Source organism: Lissotriton vulgaris, unplaced genomic scaffold, assembly GCF_964263255.1.
Source record: "Lissotriton vulgaris unplaced genomic scaffold, aLisVul1.2 SCAFFOLD_224, whole genome shotgun sequence".
Taxonomy (NCBI): domain Eukaryota; kingdom Metazoa; phylum Chordata; class Amphibia; order Caudata; family Salamandridae; genus Lissotriton; species Lissotriton vulgaris.
This window is the reverse complement of record NW_028250362.1, coordinates 1887124-1897994: the sequence shown is the minus strand read 5'-3', so window position 1 is coordinate 1897994 and position 10871 is coordinate 1887124.

Here is a 10871-nt window from a genome sequence, read left to right as displayed (position 1 = left end):
CTGAACATAGGGAGGCGGACTCTCTGTGTCCTTCCGGCGAGGAAGGAGGTGATCCACTCCAGTGCCTTCTCCTGGATTCCGACGTTGCTGAGGCACTGTACTAGGGTACGGTGGCAGACAGTGTCGAAGGCCGCCGAGAGGTCTAGGAGGATGAGGGCTGCTGTTTCTCCGTTGTCGAGCAGAGCTCGGATGTCATCGGTGGCTGCGATCAGGGCGGTCTCGGTGCTGTGGTTGGCCCGGAAGCCAGACTGTGAGGGGTCGAGGGATCCATTCGTCTCGAGGAAGGCGGCCAGCTGCTTGTTGACGGTCTTCTCGATTACTTTTGCAGGAAACGGGAGCAGCGAGATGGGCCGGTAGTTCTTGAGGTCGGTGTGGTTGGCTGATGGCTTTTTGAGTAGGGCGCTGAGTTCGGCGTGCTTCCAGCTCTCCGGGAAGGTGGCGGAGTCGAAGGAGGTGTTGATGATGTCACGTAGGTGGGGTGCGATGACAGCGTCGGCCTTGTTGAAGACGTGGTTAGGGCATGGGTCAGTCGGAGATCCGGAGTGAATGGTGCGGATGGTGTCTTCAGTGCTGATCGGAGTCCAGGCGTGGAGGGTGGTGTTGGGGGCTGGTGGTTCGGTCATGGCGTGCATCGGTTGCGTGCTGAAGCTGTTGTGTATGTCCGTGATCTTGTTGTGGAAGTAGGAGGCGAGGGAGTTGCAGAGGTCTTGCGAAGGGGTGATATCGTTGTTTCCGGCGTTGGGGTTGGAGAGCTCTTTGACGATGTTGAAGAGTTCCTTGCTGTTGTGTGCGTTGTTGTCCAGTCGTTCCTTGAATGTGGTTTTCTTGGTGGCGCGGATGAGTTGGTGGTGCTTTCGGGTGGCGAGCTTGAGGGCGGCCATGTTGTCCGGAGTTGGGTCTCTGCGCCAGGTTCTTTCGAGGGTCCGACAGTTCTTCTTGGAGCTTTTGAGTTCGTCGGTGAACCATGGGGCTGTCTTGCTCCCGGGTCTGCTCGGTGGGGTCCTCAGGGGGGCAAGCTCATCGGCGCAGTTGCTGATCCACTTTGTGAGGTTGGTGGCAGCCTGGCTTGGGTTCGTTGTGCTGGCGGGAGGGTTCATGCTCAGGGAAGTCGCGAACTGGTCAGCTGTGATCTTGTTCCAGTTTCTGCGAGCAACCTGTTGCTGGTGGTGGTGGATCGTGGTCCTTCCGAAGCTGAAGTGGACGCAGCTGTGGTCCGTCCAGTGGAGTCCGGTGGCGTGGCTGAAGGCGATGTCCTTGCTGGATGAGAAGACGGGGTCCAGTGTGTGTCCGGCGTAGTGGGTGGGGGTGGTCACCAGCTGCTTGAGACTGAGGTTGGAGAGGTTTCCAGCAGGGTGGTGGTGTGGCGGTCGTCGTTGTTCTCCAAGTGGAAGTTGAGGTCCCCGAGGAGGATGTAGTCAGCGGAGCAGAGGGCGTGCGGGCTGATGAAGTCGGCGATGTCTTCGCTGAATTGTGTGCGCGGTCCCGGGGGTCTGTAGATGAGGGTGCCTCTGAGGGTGGTCTTGGGGTTGATGTGGACCTGGAAGTGCAGGTGCTCGGCGGGTGTGAGGGTGTCGTCGGTGTTGGTCGTGACGCGGATGGTGCTCCTGTGGATGATGGCGATGCCTCCTCCGGTGTTGTTGATGCGATCCCTTCGGACGATCTTGTAGCCGTCTGGTATGGCGATGGCGATGTCGGGCGCTGAAGAGGCGTTCATCCAGGTTTCCGTGAGGAAGGCGACGTCTGGTGATGTTGTGTCGAGCAGGTTCCAGAGCTCGACGGCGTGTCTGTGAACGGAGCGGGTGTTGAGCAGGATGCATTTCAGGTGGCTGCTGCTGTTGCTTGTCTTGGTTTTGGTTGGTGCACGAGTGGTACTGGTCCGGATGCAGGTGAACTTGCAGGCGTTGCAGCAGAAGGGTCCGTGGGTGCGTCTCGGGGTGGCTCGGTAGCATCCAGTGTTTCCCCGGTGCCTCCATCACTAACTGTCTTAAAGATTAATGGTGCCAGTACTGCGGCATAAGGTTTACTATTAAGCATGGGCAGAAAATCCGTTACGCTCGCGGATTTTGCGGATTTTCGGGAAATCCGCAATCCGCGAGATTTGCGGATTTCCCGCAAAATCCGCAAATTCGCACGCAGCGGATTTTTTTGGCGGCGCGCGGCGTTGGTGATACAATTTTTGCGGCGCGCGGCGTTTATCATCGTTTGCCGAGTTGTTTTTTTCGATAGTTTGCAAGTGCTGCGCCATTTTGAATCTTGCTGTGTGATCCCGCGGGAATTGGCGAGCGCGATTACGTCATCGCGGCTTGCCAGCGATAGTTTGTCAACGCGAGTACGGCGAGATCACGTCTCGCGGTACTTCGCAATTGCGAGATTTGAGATGCGGCGAGCGAAAATATAAATTTGCAATTCTGCACAAGAAATCCACCAGCAAGCAGCATAAACCTTCTAGAAATGATGATTTTTATCTGAATAACTCCTTAGTTTGACATTTGCCTGCACTTTTTTAGCGAGGAGTCCATTTTGGGGAGGGGGGCAGGGGGGTGGGAGGAAGGAAGTGCCCCACAGTCTTCAACTTCCTGTTCCTGTTCAGCAGGCTCCTCCCAGTGCTTTGTCCATCTCCTGGTCACTTTTCATTTGGGTCTGGAGCTGGAAGGATTACTTTTTGTGGATGCTGCTGGATATTTGGATTTGAGGCCTTTTTGACTTTCTTTGGATCACTGTTGGATTAGAAATTTTACAAGTAAGTTTGTTTGGGGCAATACAGTTGCTGCAATTAAAATTTTGGAATTTTCGATTTTTGGGCTGTTTTGGGGCCTTTTGCCCAGGGGTACTCAGTGGAGGGTGGACTGAGTCTTTCTGTGGGGTGTCTTGAATTTAAACATCATGGAGGGGCTGGATGGCTTGGGATTGTGCTTATTTTTCAGTGATTTTCGTTTTTTTGGGCTGTACTTGTGGCCTTTTCACCAGGGGTAGTGAGTGTTGCATGGGCCTAGTCTTTCTGTGGGGTGTCTTGAATTTAAACATCATGGAGGGCATGGATGGAATGGGATTGTGCTGATTTTTCTGTGTTTTTCGATTTTTGACCTGTTGTTGGGGCCTTGACCAGGGGTAGTGAGTGGTGCATGGGCCTAGTCTTTCTGTGGGCTGTCTTGAACTTTAACATCATGGAGGGCATGGATGGAATGGGATTGTGCTGATTTTGCAGTGTTTTTCGATTTTTGGGGGTGTTCATGGGGAGGGACATGCCATGTGGCTGGTGGCCATTTTGAGTGCAGCTACAGGCACTGGCCATGTGCTGGCAGGCAAGTGGCCATTTTGAATGCAGGCTTTGTTGTTAGGCCTCCAACCATTTTGCCTACTTTTCAACCTTTATTTATGCCCAGGGGTAGTGAGTCTTGCATGGGCCTAGTCTTTCTGTGGGTTGTCTTGAATTTAAACATCATGGAGGCCATGGATGGAATGGGATTGTGCTGATTTTGTAGTGTTTTTCGTTTTTTGGGCCTGTACTTGTGGCCTTTTCACCAGGGGTATTTGAGTCTAGCATGGGCCTAGTCTTTCTGTGGGCTGTCTTCAACTTAAACATCATGGAGGGCATGGATTGAATGGGATTGTGCTGATTTTTCTGTGTTTTTCGATTTTTGACCTGTTGTTGGGGCCTTGACCAGGGTTAGTGAGTGGTGCATCGGCCTAGTCTTTCTGTGGGGTGTCTTGAATTTAAACATCATGGAGGGCATGGATGGAATGGGATTGTGCTGATTTTGCAGTGTTTTTCGATTTTTGGGGGTGTTCATGGGGACAGGCCATGTGGGTGGGGGCCATTTTGAGTGCTGGTACAGGCAGGCCCTGGCCATGTGCTAGGAGGCAAGTGGCCATTTTGAATGCAGGCTTTGTTGTTAGGCCTCCAACCATTTTGCCTACTTTTCAACCTTTATTCATGCCCAGGGGTAGTGAGTCTTGCATGGGCCTAGTCTTTCTGTGGGTTGTCTTGAATTTAAACATTATGGAGGGCATGGATGGATTGGGATTGTGCTGATTTTGCAGTGTTTTTCGATTTTTTTGTGCTCTATAACTGAACTGATGTTCCTCTGTCTTCCATTTTTTTTAGGTGCACAAGACTCAAGAGAACCACCAGTGCCAGGAAGAAGTCCTGCAGCGGTGTGTGTGTGCAGCATAACGTCACGCAACGTCACGTCTGGCCTCAGACAACTCTACAATTCGTGCAACTGCGGCCTGCTGTCTGACCTGCTCTGAAGAAGATGGCCCCGCCCCCAAAGAAAGTTCTCCGTAGCTCCTCTAGCAAGAAAGTTGCTAGTAAGGAGCAGAAGAAGCAAGTTACCAAGGAGGCTGGTGTGCCACCCGCCACGTTTTTTGGGAGCAAAAAAAAAAGTACGCCTGCAGCAGCAGGATCTGCTGGGGACCAAGCTGGTAGCAGCACCCCTGCTCCATTGGGTTCAGTGCCTCCACCACCACGCCAACTTAAGTCAAAGCCCTTGAGTGCTTCAGAGGCAGTCAGTGTACTTCTCCAATCACCATCGACCAGTGATGTTGGCTCATCGCAAGAAAGTAGCAGCAATGTCCCTGAATCAACACAGGTTGTTGTAACTCATCTGACAAGTGTTGAACAACCACAGCCGCAACAACAACACCATGTGCAAGTACACGCCCAAGTACATGTGGAAGGAGAGGCAGCAAAAGGAGATGCGCAAGCAAAGGTGCATGGAGGTTCACAAGTGCCCACAATAGTTGTTCCTCCCGAAGTAGGGGCACATCAGGAAATCGACAATGAAGCCGAGGTATCATTGGAAGCCACTCCTCCTGATGATCATTCATTGTCTTCTACATCCCTAGCAAGGAAAAGATCAAGGGGGGTGTCTACATCTTCTTCAAGTCCACCTCGTTCTGATGCAAGTGATCTGTCTTGGGAACCACAACTGCGGTCTGACAGTGAGGCACACCATGATCTGACACCGGTACCTAAGCGTAAAAGGAAGGTCGTCCAAAAACTCAAACCTATGGAGTGTGATGAGGCTCAACAAGAAGTGACAGATACTGCTGGTGATGAAGCCTCTCACGATGACGACGAGCCAGTCATCACAAAGGTCACTGCAGCCCCACCGGGCATGCAGCAAAGAGACATTTTGACCCTATCCCGAGAAGCTGCTGAGCGTGATGATGATGTCGGCGAGGAGGCAATGGAAATGGAATCATTAGATTTGGAGTTAAGTAGTACACCAAAACCTACCGCTTCCATATTTCTTCGCAAGAAGGTACCCACCTCGTCCTCGACCTCAATTCGTGGTGGTGAAAGTGCAAAACGTACTGAAGTTCGGCAATCCACATCCTCCACTTCATCTGGCATTAGCAGCAGGACCACCACCACCAGTATCGCCGCCTCCTCCGGCCCCCGAAGACATTTCAAGTCTCCAGTTTGGGACTTCTTTAGTGTTTGCCCAAAAAAGGAAAACGTAGCCATTTGTAGCCTTTGTAAGCTTCGATTTAGTTGTGGTAAGCTTGGTTCTAACTATGGTACCGGAGGCCAGAGAGGTCATCTTGAGAGAAGGCACGCTGTCCAATGGTTTCCGCACCTAGAGGCGGTCAAGAAAGCCGGAATTGCACGTAATGAAAACGTTGATTTTTCATCTGCTGATGACGAGGAGGTAGAAGAAGACGATTCAAACACTTCACTTACACCCAGTTCCCATGTCAGCAGCACACCCCATGGGAGCCACACTAAGAGTGTGGGAGAGAGTGAGACATCAATGCGGAAAAGTTCATCAGCGAGCGTAACTGGGTCGAAGAGATCATCATCATCCCGTAAATCATTGGTCCAGGGCAACATTAAAAAGATGTTGTTTACAGAAGCGCAATATGAACGCAACCACCCAATGACCCGTCTGTATAACACTAAGCTGGCTAAAATGCTAGCTCTGGACCTTCTCCCTTTTTCTTTTGTAGAAGGGGTTGGTTTTCTAGAATTAGTGACAGCGCTCTGCCCTAAATGGAAGGTTCCTAGCCGGTTCTATTTTGCCCGAGTTGCGGTTCCAGCACTACATGAAGATGTTCTGAAGGTGATTGGGGCAGCTTTGCAGAAGAGTGCTGTTCACACTATACATCTGACAACAGACATGTGGACCAGTGGCGCAGGCGCTGATTACATGTGCATCACTGCACACTGGGTCTCTTTTTCAGGGGCTAAATCAAAGCTAAACGCAGGTGTTGACACGAACATTGTTTTTAAAGCTGCTCGGAAACATGCAACATTAGCCATGTTTGGTTTGGAGAAACGTCACACAGCAGAAAACATTTTGGATGTCTTTAACACAAAGGTCCTTAACTGGCTGTCCCCACTAAAACGCAAGGTTGGTTATGTTTCCACGGACAATGGCGCCAATATAGTTAAGGCCATGAGGGACGGTTACTATTTCAGAGTGCCGTGTTTGGCGCACTGTATAAACCTGGTTGTCCAAAAATTCTTGGGTAATAAAGGCAGTGCAGCGTACAGTGTATTGGACACCTGCCGAAAAATGTGCAAGCATTTCAGCCATTCTTTTAAGGCCCGGAAGCAGCTGAAGAGCCTGCTATATCAACATCAAATGCCAGTGAAAGCACTCATCCAGGAGGTGGTAACACGTTGGAACTCAACCTTCTACATGCTTGAGCGTCTGTATGAGCAGTATGCAGAACTGGATCAATATTTCCTTAAAGAGGGTACAGCAGAGGAGCTGAGGATGGGTGGGCCGCAATGGAACATAGTTGAAAGCCTGACAGCATGCTTCGTCCTTTTGAGTTCTTCACGCGTGCAGTCAGCAAGGAGGACTCTAATTTGGGAAAAGCTATCCCATTGTTGTACATGCTGGAGGACCAACTGAAGGAGGTGTGTTCTGTGTTTCGAAAAGATAAAAACCAAGACTCTTTGCTTCTGGCTGAGCAATTATTAGGGCTCCTACAAGGTGATGAACGTCTTAAAAAGATCCACTCAGAACAGCATTACATTTGTGCTACTATTCTGGATCCACGCTACAAAAAGGCGCTGGCAGGCCAAGCATTCTTTCCTTTTGATGATGAACATGTTCCAAAGTACAAACGTTGGCTAGCCTTGTCAGCCAAGAAGTTTGAAACAGAACGGCTGGAAATTGAAGGAAATGGCAGTACATCAGCAGGCCATCCCCAGTCAAAACAATCCACTTCTGCACCTGTGGCTGTGGCACAAGTGACCTCTCAGCCGTTAAAGACACCGGCAACCGGATCATCTGCACGAAAGACAACAGAAACATTGGAGGCTGAAGAGGATTGGCTAGCTCTGCGTGGGTTTGGTTCTCAAAAGGTCAGAGGCACAGCAAGAGCTAAGCAAAGTGGAGGAACCTTGGATGAGGACCTTGAGTCGATGGTGAAGGACTATCTGAATGACTCAACAGAGGTCTATGTTAATTCTGACCCATTGGCGTATTGGCATGGGAAAAAAGAATTGTGGCCACAGCTCACCAACCTGGCTTTAAACTACTTGTCTTGCCCACTCGCAAGCGTGTCTTCTGAACGGGTTTTCAGTGCGGCTGGTGGGATTGTAACTCCCAAACGGAGCCGCCTCTCGCCCAAAAATGTGGAGAGGTTAACAATGATCAAGATGAATCAGCACCTCATACCACCAGATTTCAGAGTACGAGAGAGCGTGCCGGATGAAGAGGAGGTGGCCAGCAACATAGATGAGGGAATTTCTACTCTGTCAGGTGACACTGAGCTCTCCCTGCCTGAATTCGCAGAGTATGATGACGAAGCCTTATTCTTATTCCTGGACCGTGATACCGACTTCGAGCCCTGAAAATGAGACAACGAATCAATAACTTTCTTTTTCATCCTTATTCACTTTTATTCCTGTGTGTCTGTCTTTCTTTGTTGTGCACAGTTAATATAATTCAAACTTTAATCAGATAATCACAAAAACAAGCCCATCAGCAGAACTGTCTTCACTTGTTTGCTAATTTATTTGAAGGTGCCACAGTCTGCATTCCTCAGGTTCACAAGTTCAGAAGAACATGCTCCTCTATCCTCCTCCTCCAGACTCCTATTTCCATCAAAGCAGAGGGCTGGTTTACGCCCAATGAAGAAAGACTCAGCACTTGTGGGGGTGTTGTTCTACCTCTTTGCAGGTGAGTTGACGGGTCTGGGGCCATTGCTGGGAAGCACTAAAAGTGGTTTGGACCAAATCCGAGGCGGAAATTTTTTTGTGTTTTTGATGACTTGCTTGCCTTTGAGGTGCTCTTAGGGGGGGTTCCGTCTGTTTGTGGGTGAGTTTCGTGGTCTGGGAGCATTGCTGGGACACTCGAATCTTGATTGCATTTGCTTTTCAGGAAATCCGTCGTGCCAACCCCGACTTATGGCCTAGCTACGCAGCGCGTTTGGACCGAAGGCCCAGAAATATTGCAAGTATGAGATTTTGCTTTTGGCCTGTTTGGGGGTGTTATGCTTCTTGGCGGGTGGGTTGCCGGGTCTTGGGGCATTCCTGGGAAGGTCTAATACCGGGTAGAAGTGGTTGGGACAAAATCCAGGCCGATTTTTTTTGTGGCTATTTCTGACATTTTGCTCTATGTAGCGTTTTCGGGGGTCCTGTTTGGGGGGCTTCCTGGTGTTTGTGGGTGTGTTTCGTGGTCTGGGAGCACTGCTGGGACACTCTAATCTTGATTGCATTTGCTTTTCAGGAAATCCGTCGTGCCAACCCCGACTTATGGCCTAGCTACGCAGCGCGTTTGGACCGAAGGCCCAGAAATATTGCAAGTATGAGATTTTGCTTTTGGCCTGTTTGGGGGTGTTATGCTTCTTGGCGGGTGGGTTGACGGGTCTTGGGGCATTCCTGGGAAGGTCTAATACCGGGTAGAAGTGGTTGGGACAAAATCCAGGCCGATTTTTTTTTGGGCTATTTCTGACATTTTGCTCTATGTAGCGTTTTCGGGGGCCTGTTTGGGGGGCTTCCTGGTGTTTGTGGGTGAGTTTCGTGGTCTGGGAGCACTGCTGGGACACTCTAATCTTGATTGCATTTGCTTTTCAGGAAATCCGTCGTGCCAACCCCGACTTATGGCCTAGCTACGCAGCGCGTTTGGACCGAAGGCCCAGAAATATTGCAAGTATGAGATTTTGCTTTTGGCGTGTTTGGGGGTGTTATGCTTCTTGGCGGGTGGGTTGCCGGGTCTTGGGGCATTCCTGGGAAGGTCTAATACCGGGTAGAAGTGGTTGGGACAAAATCCAGGCCGATTTTTTTTTGGCTATTTCTGACATTTTGCTCTATGTAGCGTTTTCGGGGGCCTGTTTGGGGGGCTTCCTGGTGTTTGTGGGTGAGTTTCGTGGTCTGGGAGCACTGCTGGGACACTCTAATCTTGATTGCATTTGCTTTTCAGGAAATCCGTCGTGCCAACCCCGACTTATGGTCTAGCTACGCAGCGCGTTTGGACCGAAGGCCCAGAAATATTGCAAGTATGAGATTTTGCTTTTGGCCTGTTTGGGGGTGTTATGCTTCTTGGCGGGTGGGTTGACGGGTCTTGGGGCATTCCTGGGAAGGTCTAATACCGGGTAGAAGTGGTTGGGACAAAATCCAGGCCGATTTTTTTTTAGTCTATTTCTGACATTTTGCTCTATGTAGCGTTTTCGGGGGCCTGTTTGGGGGGCTTCCTGGTGTTTGTGGGTGAGTTTCGTGGTCTGGGAGCACTGCTGGGACACTCTAATCTTGATTGCATTTGCTTTTCACGAAATCCGTCGTGCCAACCCCGACTTATGGCCTAGCTACGCAGCGCGTTTGGACCGAAGGCCCAGAAATATTGCAAGTACGGTATGAGATTTTGCTTTTGGCCTGTTTGGGGGTGTTATGCTTCTTGGTGGGTGGGTTGACGGGTCTTGGGGCATTCCTGGGAAGGTCTAATACCGGGTAGAAGTGGTTGGGACAAAATCCAGGCCGATTTTTTTTGGGGCTATTTCTGACATTTTGCTCTATGTAGCGTTTTCGGGGGCCTGTTTGGGGGGCTTCCTGGTGTTTGTGGGTGAGTTTCGTGGTCTGGGAGCACTGCTGGCTATATATACTTTACTTTGCAAGAGGTTTGAAGCAAATCCATGGTGGCAGAGGGGACTTAGGGCCTAGCTGCAGAGCGCGCGCGGAGTGATTTGGGAAATATGTGAAAAATTGACTAAGTCTCCATTTTTGTACTTTTGCTCTTTGGCTGTTTGGGGGTCTTCTACTCGTTTTCTCCTGGGTTGACGGCTCTGGGGCCATTGCTGGGAAGCTCTAATACCGGATAAAAGTGTTTTGGACCAAATCCCAGGCGGAATTTTTTTTGTGTTTTTGATGACTTGCTTGCCTTTGAGGTGCTCTTAAGGGGGTTCCGTCTGTTTGTGGGTGAGTTTCGTGGTCTGGGAGCATTGCTGGGACACTCTAATCTTGATTGCATTTGCTTTTCAGGAAATCCGTCGTGCCAACCCCGACTTATGGCCCATCTACGCAGCGCGTTTGGACCGAAGGCCCAGAAATATTGCAAGTATGAGATTTTGCTTTTGGCCTGTTTGGGGGTGTTATGCTTCTTGGCGGGTGGGTTGACGGGTCTTGGGGCATTCCTGGGAAGGTCTAATACCGGGTAGAAGTGGTTGGGACAAAATCCAGGCCGATTTTTTTTTTGGCTATTTCTGACATTTTGCTCTATGTAGCGTTTTCGGGGGCCTGTTTGAGGGGCTTCCTGGTGTTTGTGGGTGAGTTTCGTGGTCTGGGAGCACTGCTGGGACACTCTAATCTTGATTGCATTTGCTTTTCAGGAAATCCGTTGTGCCAACCCCGACTTATGGCCTAGCTACGCAGCGCGTTTGGACCGAAGGCCCAGAAATATTGCAAGTATGAGATT